At 38.8% G+C, this 15,935-nt stretch overlaps 1 long non-coding RNA gene across 1 annotated transcript in view; it reads right to left on the bottom strand.

Annotated features, from left to right (window-relative positions):
* LOC139670899 (uncharacterized) overlaps positions 1 to 15,354 on the bottom strand; it is a 37,460-nt gene extending 22,106 nt beyond the window's left edge. The window contains exons 1-4 of the long non-coding RNA XR_011697604.1: positions 15,096 to 15,354; positions 10,701 to 10,805; positions 6,334 to 6,453; positions 3,486 to 3,527 (exon numbers count right to left, since the gene is read on the bottom strand). This is a non-coding gene — a long non-coding RNA (uncharacterized lncRNA). The remainder of the gene's footprint in view (positions 1 to 3,485; positions 3,528 to 6,333; positions 6,454 to 10,700; positions 10,806 to 15,095) is intronic.
* Positions 15,355 to 15,935: the final 581 nt, after the last annotated feature.

The raw sequence follows: 15,935 nt of genomic DNA on the forward strand, positions 1-15,935 counted from the left end.
TGTTTTCTGTTACTAAAATCACTGATAAGAGCCCGGGTATGATTTCTTTGCACCCTCCTGCCAGATATTTATAAACATTGCTAAGTACTCCCCCTTGAAGCTGAACAGTCCCAGCTCTCTCAGACCTCCTTATTTGAGAGATGTTCCAGCCCCCTAATCATCCTTGTTGGACTCTCTTCAGTCTGTTCATTGCTTCCTTATACTGAAGAGACATTATGAACCAGGACATTTCTTTGTTTGTGTGTGTAAAGGATTGTTGTAAGACTGCTTTTTTCCCCAAATTCCCATAACGTTAACTAAAGTTCCCTCTTTAATCAATAGCCAAACAATTTTATATAAGCATAGATTATTAAGGATGACTTGGAATTTGCCATGCCAAAAGATAAGCCTTGTTTTCAGATGTCTTTCAAAATTAGATGCAATTGCTACTCACAGGAATTTCAAGAATCTTTGAAACTTTTTGAGGTAGAATAGAAAGGAAAGACCTGCCTTTTCTTTAACACTCTCATTAACCACTGTCTTTCCTTAACAATTGATTAAAAAAAGAAAAGGAAGTAACTGAAGCAATTATATTATCACCTTAAACTGAAAAAGGGAATTATAAAGAAGCACCAATATATAAAAATAAGATTCCTAGAATTCTAAACACTAATTTATAAACATAAGATTTCTTTCTGAGTCTTTGAACTCAAGTGTTTGAATTTTCAGACAAGTCCCCAAGTCTCTATGTTCTTTGTTTATTTCACTTTCTCTTTGAAACAAGTGAGGAGAAAGGGAAATCTATAACTAAGAAAGAAGAAAAATAAACTTCAAAAGATTTCTACCTCACAACATCTGAGTAAGGAAAAACCTGAGAAAGAATCTGAAGTGTATTTTGTGGTGTTGGGATTGGGGGTTTTGGGGGGGGGGGTTCTTGTATGCTTTTTTTGTTGTTGCTGTTATTGAGATTATAAAAGATACCCTTTTGTGTTTAAGGTAGGAACACATATGAGTTAAAAAATAAAAAGAAAAGATTTTGTAAAAGAAAACAGACACAAGATATATAATACATAATGCTGATTAATTTAGCTATATATACATACATGACTATATGATGCGGAAACTTAAGATTTACAATCAGGAAATAAAAAAAAAATAGGAGAAATGCTTACATTTTCTAGTCTGTGTCTATGAAACATATAGTATTTCTATTTAGAAATTTGTTTTAATAAATTCCAACATCTGTGAAATTTCATTTAGTGTAAAATTATTCCAAACATCTTCCAGTTGGTTTTATAGTCTGCGCAAATAGTAACAAACAAAAATTCTTCCATAGGCTTTGTCTTTTCTGTGGTGTACTGATCAATGATCATCAAATCTACTCCTCTCCCTTATTAAAAAATAAAAAAAAAATATTGTTCCACAAGTAATCCCAGGTACTGATCAGCTACTGTGTGCTCTGAAAAAGTTCTGACACTCAAATACCTTAGGACAACATATACATCCAGCTACCTTAAGTAAACAGTGACTGATTATTCTAGACTAAATACTGGTATGAAAGAAAGGGAGAGAATATTTTTGTTTAGTTTCCAGCACTTCTATGTAGAAAATGAAAACATTTCTACATATTAAACAGCATATAAGATACTTTTCAGAGTTTTATTCTAAACCACACTCTGGCTAACAGTAATATTTCACATTAAAAGTTTATGAAATATGTTTTTGCGAACTTCTGAAGCATTACAAATCTTTAAGCAAACCTTGGCAATGAACAGTCACACTTTTGAACTAAATTGTGCAGGGAATGAAGGAGAGGCGACTGTTGCCTATGGCACATATTGGTGTTAAAGGGAAAAGTTCAAGTGGTTTTAAAGCCCTCTGTGATATTTCCCTCAAACTCCTCAAACTAAATGGAGATTCATACTTCTAAACTTTTCTTCCCTTAACATTTCCCTGAATTTTCAATGATGTTCAATGTATTTATCACTGTGTAACTGGAAACATGGATATCTCTACACAGACAGAAATAACTCCTTTTAAACAAGAATTTTGTTTATAGCCTGGATATATAGAGAAAACAATTTATTTCAAAAGTATCAGGGCAATCTTTATACTGAAAAAAAAGAGATCTAAATTTTTTATTATTTGTAAGAGCTTTGTTAAGAAACAAACCAAAATGAAGAGCATTTTCATTCTGTCTTTCTGGTCTACTCTATAACTAAGTTGGAAAATCCATTAAGAAAGAACTATCTTCACCGTCTCCTTAAAAAAGGGAATATTTTTGCACTAAGTCCTATATTTGGCAGAACAAAATGGGAAATAAGTTACTTCATTTTCAAAGAAAAGAAGAAAATATGACCAAGAGGGACAGTCAAGAATTTGTCTAGTTATCTCTTCAGGGAATGCAGGACCTCAAAGCATACTTGCCAAGCTCTGAGCAGGTAGAACCAAGGAGCTGGTTTAATTATAAATATCAATCAATTTATTTCATTCATAGCACAGGTGAAGCACAGTTTTTGAACCATCATAATATTTAGATATAAGGGAACAATGGCAAACAGGCAACTTACACTCTTTATTTGTGTGTGTGTGGCTTGGCTTCGCAAACGAAGATTTGGGAAGGGCTGTCCCCATGTGGGTGTGCCCTTCCAGCCTGCGCAGTGGATTTTAGGTGAGGCTCAGTGTGCGCAGAACTGGCCCCACCGTTTCAGTCCTGAGGTTCATGTGCTATGGCCGAGCGAGCTATGGACAGTGCCAGTGAAGTCCTCAGGGCTAGAACCTACAGCACCTGGCATTTCCCAGGAGGTCTCCCATCCAAGTACTAATCCGGGGCTGACCCTGCTTAGCTTCCGAGATCTGATGGGATCGGATGTCAGGGAGGCATTTAACTGTCTTTCTCTTTATTTGTAGTTCAGATAGAAATATATGCCTGTAAATGTGGAAAGCAAGAGGTGGTAATTAATTTTCCAGCCAAAGACAGTCCCGCCAATTCTTACATTAGTTACGTTTGGTTACATTATTGTTAAGAGTTAATATGAAGGCCAAGAGAAGCTTATTAATTTTCTAAAATAAGTGAGGGAATGGAATTACAGCTATGTCATCTTAAAACATACCACTGTCTAGTTCATGAAAGCACATTATTTTGGTTTTTAGTGGATTGGAGGTTTTTGTGTGTGTAAGTTTGCTGAAGACACAAGGGTCTTTGTTGAATATATGATTACATAAGGCTTCTAAAATATTTTTTTCTGTTTCATAGGATCATTTTAAGCAAAATTCTTCATTTTTTCAAATCTTTGCATATTATATGAAAAAGTCTGCTTCCTAGAATGTTCTGATCTCTAATCAACTATTGATAAAGTTTACACTGATATAAAATTTAAGAAATAAATATTTTGATGGCTGAATATTTTACTTCTTAGTAGCTATCTGAAACTGACAACGAAAAAAAGTGCCAGGAAGTACATTAAGAATATCCAAAAGAAAAAGTACCTATTCAAAAAGGATACAAAACAACATAACTGATTCTTCAGACTTGTCATGACATAAACCTGTTATAATGAAAATATAATAATTGACATTTTATAAGTTATTCACTAGTAAAAAAACATGATTCATTAATCAATTAAATATAAATTTAAAGCCTGAAGTAATAGAGTACCTATAATGGTACATACAAGCATACTGGAAAGTTTAATTCTGTCATTTGAATTCAGCACTCTGACTTAATTTTCATAACAACTGAAGGAATTATAACAAGATTGTGAAAACAAAGAATTATGATTTTGCCTGTCTTATTCTTCATGAATCTCTAAAAATTAAGATGAAGCTCTCTCACTTTCATTTTAGAAATTAATTTCCAACATTTGAGGCAAATTCTCTAACGACAATTCTTGGAGTTTCACAGTAAGCAAAAATCTTAAATAGAGTACTATCCAATCAGATCTCACCTAGGAAAAAATTCATAGTGACCTGAATTTGCTACCATTTGCTTCTGTTTAAATTAGCTTCTTTTTGTAGGATTGTAAACTATTAAAAAGTGTTGAACAATTCCAGTATGAATCATGCACTTCTAGTCATGTCCATCCAGCGATAGTTATGCTCTGAGTTGAACTGAATGAACTGTGGAGATCTTTTCAGAGGAAGCTTTTTGTAATTCTATGGTGCTCTACTTTTTTCATCATACTTTTTTCTTCTTTCAAAATCAACATATACATATAAAATAAAGAATGAAAGAAGCATATTTAGGAAAAAAAGTCTCCTGCTAGGTTGAAGATAATCTAGGGAGAAGAGAAGGGTGCAGCATGGAGAATAGTACCAACTGATTTTATTTGAACAAAACCAACAAAGCAAAAGTTAATTAAATTTGATTTATATTCCCCAGCAACATATTTGCACACTTACTTACATTTCCTCTGTGTTCCACAACCATCCTGTCAAATAGCCACACTCTGCCATATACTGAAATTATCATTGATGGAACACCAGAACTTTCAGAATTAGAGACCATATCATTAAAGATGCATGATTTACATTAAATTTTACCATTTCTGATAATTAATTTTCTTTGGGTTTATTGCCACCAGAGATTTCTTTCTCATTTATTGCACAGTACCCCTGTTTAGGCTGCAATTTGAGACTGCAGATTTATTAATTATTCAATTTTTTTAATTAATTGCCAATTTTTTCCTAATATAACTCAGTACTCTTGAAAATTAGTCTCCACCTACTTGTATAGCAGTTTCATATTGACATATACTGAAAATTCCTCGAAACAATCAAAATGCTATGAATTTTCCCCATGATAAACTTATAAAATTACTGCGACTTTTTTTCCTCTTCTTATTACTTTTTTCAGAAATAAAAATCTTTAGCTCATTTCACTATATCCTCTTTCCTTCCAATGTCTACCTCTAGGTTTCAGCTTTACAGATATGTCCTTTCCTGTTGGTCCAAAGTACATTCAAATCCCCTTCATTTTTTTGCTACAGCAGCATGGATCAGAAGTCACTCCAGCTGTCTCAAGACTAGAGACCCTCTGAAAAATGCTTGAATTGTAAAATGTCTACCTGAGGAGGTCAGATAAAACTTTTCAAAATTGAATAGGATATCATCTTCAGCAGTGATATGTCATTATAAAAGTGAACCTTATTGTTAGAAAGATCCCTTTGAAACAAAAGTCATGAAAATTGCTCCATAAACTTTATTAATTACAATTATAAAAGGCTGAGGTCCTTCTGATAAAAGAAAATTTCTCCAGGAAAGAAAAAGCTGAGAGAAGGAGATCATGACACAGAAGGTTATTCTTAAATCTTCATTTCAATGCTAATCCCTTGAGCGAAATACTTTTATGTTTATAAAGATTTTGCACGAAGGTGTCACCTTTCCTGGAATAACTCTGTATTTTTACAATATTGAGTCTGTACAGCTGAAAGTGAGTATAGCTCATTTAGAGTATTAAAAATCACATATACGCTCAGAAATCTCTGATAAAAGTAGCGGAAAGTAAAGAAGGCCCACAAGAAGAAACAGTTATCTAACAAAAGAATTTACAACACTTGAAATATAATAACAATAAAAATTAATTTAAGAAACTCTGAGGTTGCTTGTTGTAATTGTTGATAGAAATTTCATCCTTTAATGCCCAAATACTGTAAAGAATAATGGCCCCATCTACAACCTGCTTCAACACAAGTGCACAGAAGTATTTCTTGTTGCTGCACAAGTTATTTGTATATAAGCACAGTAGCACCATGACTTGCCTATGGTCCTCATAAACTAGAATATGTGCAAAAAACATTTTTCTGATCAGCAGTTCATGAATTTGTCATAGCTTGTTCCCCTCAAAGTAATTATTCTTCAAACTGAATAGGTTTGGTTGGCTTAGTGGGTCAATTTATGGAATCCATTCCATCTTTCACATCATCTTTATAGCCATTAGGTCTTATTGAAAGACTGTCATCATGATCACTTAAGTATTTAAAATGTTTTGTGTCAGATTCTATTCAAGCTTTAGGAATGATGAAGCCCTTGGAAAATCCATTATGTCAAAGGTTAAGAGATTTACACATGTTTATACAGTTCAGTGAGTGAATATCAAAGAAAGGCACTGGGACAAGAAAAAAGCTTGTGTCTAGTGACAAATTTCAGAAAGGACATATGAGGAAACTCAGGACTATCAGAGAGAAACAATAGCACAAAGTGTGTTAGTTTTGGTTGGACTAGAGTTACTTTTCTCCACAGTAGCTTGTATGGGACTGTATTCTTGATTTATACTGAAAAGAGTGTTGATAATATAGATAATGTAATATTGCTCAGCAGTGCTTTCATAGCATCAAGATCCTTTCTGCTTCTTACCTTGCCAGCGAGGAGGCAGGGGATGCACAATAAGTTGGGAAGGAACACAGGTTGGTCAGCTGAGTCCAACCAACCCAAGGGATATTCCATACCATATGGTGTTATGTTCAGCACATAAAGCTGGGGAAAGAAGAAGGAATAGTGGGACACTTGGAGTAATGATATTTATCTTTCCAGGTCACTGTTACGCATAAGTGGAGCCCTGCTTTCCCATGCATGGCTGAGCACCCACCTGCCCATGGGAAGTAGCGAATGAATTCCCTATTTTGCTTTGCTTGTGTGTATGGTTTTTGCTTCCCCTTTAAACTGTCTTTTCCTCAACCCATGAATTTTCTTACTTTTGTTAATCTGATTTTCTTCCCCATCCCACTGGTGTGGCAAGCTTTTGGTTGGGGCTCAGTTGCCAGATGGGTTTAAACTGTAACACAAGAATACAGCTGAACTACAAGCAAAGTATGAATGGAAGCATCAGAGACGGGGTGCAAATATTCAGGAGCAGGTCTAGGTCTGGGCAGTTTCAGTAACAGGACTAGAAAGCTGACCCTATATCAGATGGAAAAAATGGTTTAAAGGCTATCAGATACCCTGAGTTCTTGAAAGAGTTCAATAACTTCTCATATGTTGAAATCAGCTGTGTGTGGTAATAGCATCAGTGCCTATTTTGCTGGGGGCACAGCTAAACTTTGTATTTATGGAAACATTAATAACCATTGTTGCACAAGGAAAAAATCACTCCCAGATCCTTCTTCTAAGCATAGTGAAAAATATGGATTTCTGAAGACAAAATACAGTGGTTCCAATACTAAGTCTGTGAATGGAGCCAATTTCTACCGAATTATTTTCCTAAGCAAACAATAGTCAAGAAAAAATTATTTAATTGTCAATTGTTGTAACTGTTTTCCAAAGAGTTCTAACACAATATTTATGCCAAGTGTTGACTAAATACAAAATGCTAAGTATCTATTTTTAAAACCATAACATACTAGAAACTGTTAGAGAAATTAAAAATGTATAACAATTCTTATGACAGATGGATAGCTGCATGAAACAAAAAAGCTTATTCTGAGTTAGAAATACAGGATTACATCAAAACAGATTAGTTCCTGGCAGAAAGATGATGACTGACAAAAAGAGCCTTGGACCTGGGAGAATATCCAAGTGCTTCTAACTGGGCTCACATAAAAAAGATTTTTTATTCAAAAACTCCATTAAAAAACCCACATTGTTTATTCCTATTTTTTCATATGATCGAGAGGAACTTTTCTGTGCTGCATATTTCAATTTTCTGGCAAGTTCTGTTAATTTACTCTCCACTGGTCTGCTGATGTGTAACTTGCCAGTATCCTAATGGGATCCTGAAGATATACTGGTCCCATTTGATTCAAGATCAAATTTTTAGTCCAAAATTTTAAACCACAGCAAGTAATAGTGACATGACAGCTAGAATAATATCACAGTTTACTCTTACAATCTGTGTATAGTGAAGAGTTGGCCTCTGATCAGTATCTACTCAGAATAGTTTAAATTGCTTGATATACAATTAGAGGGCCAGCCTTATATGTATAATAAAGACAGGAATCCTTGGTGAGGTTGTTCAGATCATGAGCTCAAAGAAAGTGATCTGGATTTATTGTTACAGGCGAATTTCTTCCCCAAAGCTGTTGGCCTCTGGGTAGGTATATATCACTGCATCCAGGGGTTCAGGTCTCTTCAGTTTCCAGATCCAAGTGTTAAGCACAGTATGAAGTTTATCTCTGGTCTGCAAAAATGCATTTCTTTTCAGCTTGCAAAAGATTGGTGTGAATACAGAACTGGGAGACGGGCAGGAATTGCTCTTGACTCTTTTGGTTTCTGCTCGAGCACAGTGAAACTAATTACACAATTTGCATGCTTAATTTCTATGGCTGGAGTCAGGTTGTGGGAGTATTTCCCAGTGTTACTCTATAGATAACAATCTACTTCACAAAACTACAGTCAGCAGTGGGACAGAAGAGTAAAAGGTAAAAGCAAATGTGAGAAACTTGCAAGCTGATATAAAAATTTAATAAATGGAGAGGAAAAAAAAAAGAGGTTACGTAAAAGCAATCACTCAGCATGTCTCAAATTGATGCCTGACTAGTGACTGGGCAACAGCTGCTTTGAAAAACATCTATTTTTATTTTTGGTTTTGACACTACATGGTATGCAGTAACCTTTTGGCCAGCTCAGACCAACCATTCTGGCTGTGGTTTTTTTGCTTGGTGGTTAAACATGAGAACCATTATCCTCTAACTGACATTTATATAGGTCACATGAATGTAACTAAAACTAACAATATTCCTTAAGGAATTTTTTTGTTGTTGTTGTTATACCACAAGACTCAAGATTGTCATCGAGTATTGCTATGAAACGTCTGATTTCAGAAGTTCTGTGTACCAATGAGATTTTTGTTCTGTTTACTCAATCATTACATATGGGCATAATTAAAATAGCGGAACCCTTATAACAAACTTTACTATAATAATAAATATATGAATTAATGACCTTCCATCCATATTTATTATGAAATGAAACACTGGTATTTAGTATTTACATTAACAGTGGTGCCTGTTTAATTCAGTAATATGAAGCAGTGTTAACAACTTTCCCATGATGTAATTATGCTACTTGCATTGTCACTAGACAGTAATTCCACTTAGTGCACATTTGAAGTATAACTAAAAATCTTTGCTTGTATTTGTCATAATCCTACCTGAATCATATCTTAGCCCCACTCAGTCATTTCCTTCCAGTGAGACAGGGGATAGAATAGGAAGGATAAAAGAGAGAAAATGTGCATTGAGAAGACAGTTTAATAAGTTAGTAAAAGCTGCACATACAAGCAAAGCCATCTCCAGGAAAGCAGCAAAGCATAGCTCCATCATGTGTGATGGTTTTTTAGAATATGATTATTAAACAGTGCCTCTGTACGAACTAAGGTGCAAACAGGACCATATGCCAAAGGCAATAGTAAGGTTTTTATTTAACAGTAAAGAGAGAGAGAGAAATAGAAAGAGAAGGAGAAAGAGAGTGAGAATGAGATAGAGACAAAGTAAAATGATCGCCACTATATGGATTCCAACAGCATCCCGACAGGTCCTTCTTCTGGTCTTCATGGTGGTGAGGGTCCCTGTCCTAGTTACAGTGGCCAGGTCCAGTTTATCACTGTGCAGGTGTCACCAAAACAGTGTGTTTTACATCCTCTATGTCATTTCTCATGAACTGTTAATAATGGATTGTTTGCAGCAGCTGCCAGGCACATCTTTCACCTCAGGCTACAAGGTGGGTGTTGAAGAACCCTGGGAAGCACAGGAATATTTCTGTCTTCACACCAGTGAGTCAACTGTGATAACTCCCCTCTAGGGAGGCAGTAGCACCTTAACACCCAGCCTGAGGGGTCATGTCTGCTAATGGGCTATTAGGGACTGGCACAATAGGCAGTTGCAATGACCTAGGCAATCAAGGATTTCAAAAATATCCTATGACTCACAGAGTTTAATCACCCATTGTGAAACTCCCTGCCCTGGGGGATGTACTGGGCATTCCCACCTGAATCTGAGCATATATAATCTGAGGGTCTGGGGACTTCTGGTACCGCTCGTCAGATCCAGAAGAGGACCAGAACCTCAACAGGACTGTGACTGTCACTCTTGACCAGACTGTGACCATCTTCCTCACCAACAAGTTTTTCTTTCCTTTTACTTTATACTGAGGACAACCACATGGTTCTCAGCACAGGGATTAATGAACATGCCTCAGGGTGTTGGGTTATACTTTTGGTTTTTGTGGGTTAAACCAAATTTTACTTTGTGTCATTGTATTTATTTTAATCCTTTTAGTAAATTGCAACTCTAACCTGTAATCTCTTTTGAGTTGGGTTCATTTCTCCTGCCGGTTTACCTTTAAACCAGCACAGTCCCCAATGTCATGCTTCTGGGGTACCACTTCTGGGGTATCACAGTCCAAGTCTTGGATATTGATGGGGCATCTCAAATGTCCTCACAACTTGAGATGTCATGGGTGTAAGCAGTTGTTTTCTTTCCCATAGCCTGCACAGTGGAATTTTGTTGATGCGCTGATTTCAAACCCTTACCTTCATTTAAATCTGTAATTAATGCTTTCTCTTCTCACAGTTTTCCATAGTGGGAATTTTTGTTCAAGTAGTTTACCCAGATTTGCCTTAGGCCTGTGGTTGCCATCTGCCCTTATCACAAGTTCCTATCATGGTGGTTTGTCTCACAGGAATTTCCTTTTTTGACAGTGTTTTGGGAAAATTCATTGCATTCTTTAAGTCCTGTCATGGTTACTTAGGCAGACAAACTCCATTACTCCAAAAGTCCCATACACACCCTTCTTTCCGCATTGAAGGCTTCCTTCCCATACTTAATGCCTTCTTCAACTTGTTCTCCAATGGTAAAGTCAGCCTTCAGCAATCCCTGGCCTTTGAGACCAGTCTGGAGAAACAAAGACACATTACACTCAGTGAAGGAGGATCATTCTAAGGAACATTTAAACTACAGAATCATAGAAGCATAGAATGGTTTGGGTTGGAAGGAGCCTTAAAGATCATTTAATTCCAACACCCCTGTCATGGGCAAGGACACCAACCTGGCCCTGGACATACACAAGTCCATAGTGCCTGATGGGATGCACACACAAGTACTGGGGGAGCTGGCTGATATCATCGTGAGATCAGTCTCAATTACTCTTTAAATATCACACAAATTATAAGAGGTTCCAAAGGGTCAGAAAAAAGCAAATCTCACTCTTATCTTCAAGAGGGATAAGAGGAAGGTCCAGGAAACTTCAGTCTGGTCTTTTACACCTCAATCCCTCAGAAAGTAATGCAGCAAATAATCCTGGAAATCATTTCCAAGTATATCAAGGACAAGAAGGTGAATGGGAGCACTCAACATGGATTTACAAAGGAGAAATCCTGCCTGACCAAGCTCACAGCATCCTTCAAGAGGTTGCAGGATTGAGGGAGGTGGCCTGCCATTCAGTGGTGCCTCACCAGGGTGGAGAAATCGACTAACAGGAACATGATGAAATTCCACAACAAGTCAGAATTCTTCCACCTGCACAGTACAGACTAGCTGTCAACAAGCAGGAAAACAGCTTGTCAGGAAAAGGCTTGAACATGAGCCAGACCAGCAATGTGCCTTTGACACAAAGGTCAGCAGCCTCCCGGGCTACAGTAAAAGTGTTACTAGCAGGTCAAGAGAGGTGATTCCCTCTCTCTACTCAGCACTAGTGAGACATATCTGGAGTGTTTTGCTCAGTACTGAGCTCTCCAGTACTAGTGAAATATGGACATGCTCAAGCAAGTCCAGGGAAGGGACAGATAGATGACAAAGGGACTATAGTAACTTTAATTCAAATAAAGGCAGGTCTGGGAGTGCCTAGCCTGAAAAGGTCTCAGGGGGATCTTATCAGTACATATAAATAGATGGTGGGAGGGTATGAAGAAAAGTGAACTTTTCTCAGCAGTACCCAGTGACAGCACAAGAGACAATTGAAACAGGTTTAAACAAAAGTTCTATTTGGAGGTAAGGACCAAATTTTTACTTTGTGGATGGTCAAATTCAGAAAAAGGCTGCCCAAAGAAATTGTGGACTGTTCATTTTTGGAGTTATTCAAAACTTGACAAAGATCTGAGTTCATCCTGCCTTGAGCAGGAAAGTTGGATTTTCAGAACTGCCTCTCAGCCCCAAATACTCAAAACCCCTAAAATTTCTGCCCTTTTGTATTTTATGCACTTTCATTATTTCTCATGAAATTTAGGTTGTTCGCAGTAGGACTGAAGTGACAATTCATTTAACCTGCCAAGCAGGTGCATTCCAAATTCAGGAATGTTGAAAACTACACTGCAAAGCAATAAGGGCTTATTCTGCCTGACCTCCCTCAAGAACTCTAACATAGAACTAGACCATAAATATGCAAAACATGGCAGATGTCTAGCCTTATGAATAGATATAAATATTCATCAACTTATGGAATTCTTAGCTACCCACTGAGAATGTTTACATTTGAACAACACCAAGTTGGGCAGAAGTGTTCATCTGCCCTAGAGTGGGAAATCTCTACAGAAGAATATGGAGGCTGGATTGATGGGCCAAGGCCAATTGCATGAGGTTCAAGAAGGCAAAGTGCCAGTTCCTGCACTTGGCTCCTAACTACCCCATGCATCAATACAGGTTGAGGAATGACTCACTGGAAAGATGTCTGGTGGAAAAAGACCTGGTAATGTTGGTCAACAGCAGCTGAACATGAGCCAGCAGTGTGCCCAGGCAGCCAAGAAGACTAATGGCATCCTGGCCTGTATCAAAATGCCAGCAGGACTAGGGAAGTGATTTTCCCTCTGTACTTGGCACGGGTAAGGCCACACCTCAAACCCTGTGTTTAGTTTTGAGTCTCTCGCTACAAGAAGGACACTGAGGTGCTGGAGCATGTCCAGACAAGGGCAACAAAGGTGGTGAAGGGTCTGGAGCACAAGTCTTATGAGTAGTGTCTGAGGGAACTGGGGTTGTTTAGCCTGGAGAAATGAAGGCTTAGAGAAGTCCCCTCAGGATGCCCCATCCCTGGAAGTGTTCAAGGTCAGGCTGTATGGAACTCTGGTCTATGAAAGATGTCCCTTTCCACAGCAGGGGAGTTGGAACTAGATAATCCTTAAGGTCCCTTCCAACCCAGGCCATTCTATGATTCTGTAATATCACTTCTTGAAAGGAGGTTGTTGCAAGATGAGTGGTGATCCCTTCTCCTGGGTAACAAGTAGTAGACCGAAAGGAAATGGCCTCAAATTGTGCCGGGGGGGGGTGGGTGGGTTGGGTGGGGGTGGGTGTTACATTGCATATTAGGAGGAATTTCTTCACAGAAAGGGTTGTCAAGCATTGCAACAGGCTGCCTAGGGAAGTAGTTGAGTCACTGGAAGTATTTAAAAGATATGTAGATGTGGCACCAAGAAACATGGTTCAGTGGGGGATTTGGCAGTGATAAGTTGATGGTTGGACTGATGATCTTGAAGGTCTTTTCCTACTAAACAGTTCTATAATTCTAAAGAAATCAAAGCATTCTTATGACATACTAAAATATAATTCATATTTTGTGAAGTAACTAGCATATGAGAAAAGCTCTGTGGCTACTAAAATATCCATCTCCCTGGGACAATTCAATGTTGTCATGGACATAAGAGGTTCTGAAATGAAAATTCTTGAAAATTTTCTGATATTTCTTTCTTGTTTAAAAGAGAAGTTTAAAAAGTTTTAGATGTCAGGCTAAGCCAAGAGTCAGCACCCCTAAAATCTGTGCCTGCATCAATTACAATACTGAATACAGTATCAAATACAAGCAAAACAGGGTCATAGCCCATATTCATGAAGTAGATAGCTTTCTGATTGCTTTAGAGTCAGATGTATCCAAGTATTGTAGAAAACCTCTGATTTGTGTCCTGAGTTTAAAGCTATCTGCTTGGATTTGGTTTGTGTGGCAAGGTTTTTGTTGCGGGAGTGCTATAGGGATGATTTCTCTGAGAAGCTGCTGGAAGCTTCCCTTATGTGCAATGGAGCAAATGCCAGATGTCTCCAAGACAGACCAACTGCTGGCCAAGCCAAACCAATCAGGGATAACTTATTTAGTGTAGGGGAAAAAAAGTTACTACACAGAAGCAATCCCAGCAGAGAAAAGAGTGAGAGTGTCTAAGAGAAACAGCTTTTCAGACACCAAGGTCAGTGAGGAAAAGATGGGGGGGATGTGCTCCACGTGCTGTAGCAGAGATTAATCTGTAGCCCATGGTGAAGACCATGGAGATGCACGCTGTTCCCCTGAAGCCCATGGAGGTCAATGGTGGAGCAGAGATCCACCTGCAGCCTGTGGAGGTTCCCACAAAAGAGCCCAAAGGATGTTCTGTATCCATGTGCAACCTGCACTGGAGCAGGCTCCTGGCTGGATCTGTGAACTAATGGGGAGAGAAGCCCATGCTGGAGCAGGTTTTCTGGCAGGATTTGTGACCCTGTGGAGGACTGACGTCAGAGCAGCCCATTCCTGAAGGACTGTGCCCCGTGGAAAGGGATGCACACTGGAGCAGTTTGTGAACTGCAGCCCAGAGAAGGAAGTTGCAAACATTTATGAAGAACTGCCTTCCATGAAAGGGACTCTGGGCTCGAGCAGGGGAGGAGTGTGAGTAGCTCTCCCTTTGATAAGAAAGGAGCAACAGAGACAGCATGTAATGAAGCAACCATAACTGCCATTGCCCATCCCCCTGCACCGCTGCAAGGGAAGGGTGGAGAATTGTGAATAAAATTAAGTCCTGGATTAAAAGGATGGATGGGGAAGCTGGGTTTAAGATTTTCTTTTACTTGCCCTCCTACTCTGACTTGATTGGTAATAAATTTAATTACTTTTTCCTAGTCAAGTCTGTTTTGCCCATGACGGTAATTGCTGAGTGATCCTTCCCTAACGTTATCTCAACCTACGAGCCTTTTGATGTATTTTTCCTGCCCTGTCTGTTACGACCCACTCCTGGGAAGGGGACGGGGGTAACCTAGATTGTTATTAATAATTTCCTTTGGGATGGATTAAAGTGAAACAACACTATATAATCAGTGTTTATTTAACAATTCTGTATAATGTGACATAGAAAATAACCTTAGTTGTTGGCGGGGGAAGATGCATAGGGGGAAGAAAGACAGGAGAAGAGTCCAGGACAGCAAGGAAAAAGAAGAGATGAGAAAATATGAGAATGTTACATAGTCACCGCCCTGGTATCCAGCGTTGCATCTCAGCAGTCCTGCAGACGGTGGGGGCGAGGAACCCAAATTCCCAAAGTCATCAGTCCATTTTTATACCCTCAGCATGCCTTTTGCACCTCCCCCGAGGCAGGGGGTTGTTTTCTATGAAGTAGTGTCACCAGCTGGGCTGTGAACCCCCAGTGTTCGCAGGGTTCATGGTGGGGGGCAGGGCAACAGGCTCTTCTTGCCTCTTCAGGCCTTGACACTTTTAGAGAGATGGGCCCCAGCTGCCCATCAGGGGTATAATGCAAAAGTCAAAAGCCTGCAAAGTCTTTTAGAATGCATAAATCATTAACCATTTCAGTCTCTGACACTGTCCATCTGAGGAGGGATAGAGGCATAACAGTAACAGACTGGGGGAATCGGCTCCCGGGGAAACCCTCCACACTGAGAGGGTAAACCAAAAAAGTACTTTATTAATGAAGGAGCCAACTTAGAAACGGTTGGTTAGGGGAGGTACTCAGGACGGGGTGGAAACTTAGAAGGAATTGGGTGAACAGTATGTCAGTAACCATTAAACATCAAGAGCAGAGTCCTGGAAAGAGGAAGGAAATCTGAGGGGAGGGCTTTGGAATTTGGACACGATAGGGCTAGGGGAGTGGGAGAATGGATAACTGACAACTCGGATAGCCAGTGGGGAAACATTTGTCAAGTGACAACAGAATTAACCAATAGGGACTGAGGTATTGGGACAGGACAGGTGAAAGGGGCAGGTGTATTTCCAGTGGACCACCGGCAGCGTGGCTGGAGGGACAATCCCCTCAGGAAGGGCCGCCCTGGATCAGACCCCCTGGTGGG

This window comes from Pithys albifrons, chromosome 4 (genome assembly GCF_047495875.1).
Source record: "Pithys albifrons albifrons isolate INPA30051 chromosome 4, PitAlb_v1, whole genome shotgun sequence".
NCBI classification, from domain to species: Eukaryota; Metazoa; Chordata; class Aves; order Passeriformes; family Thamnophilidae; genus Pithys; species Pithys albifrons.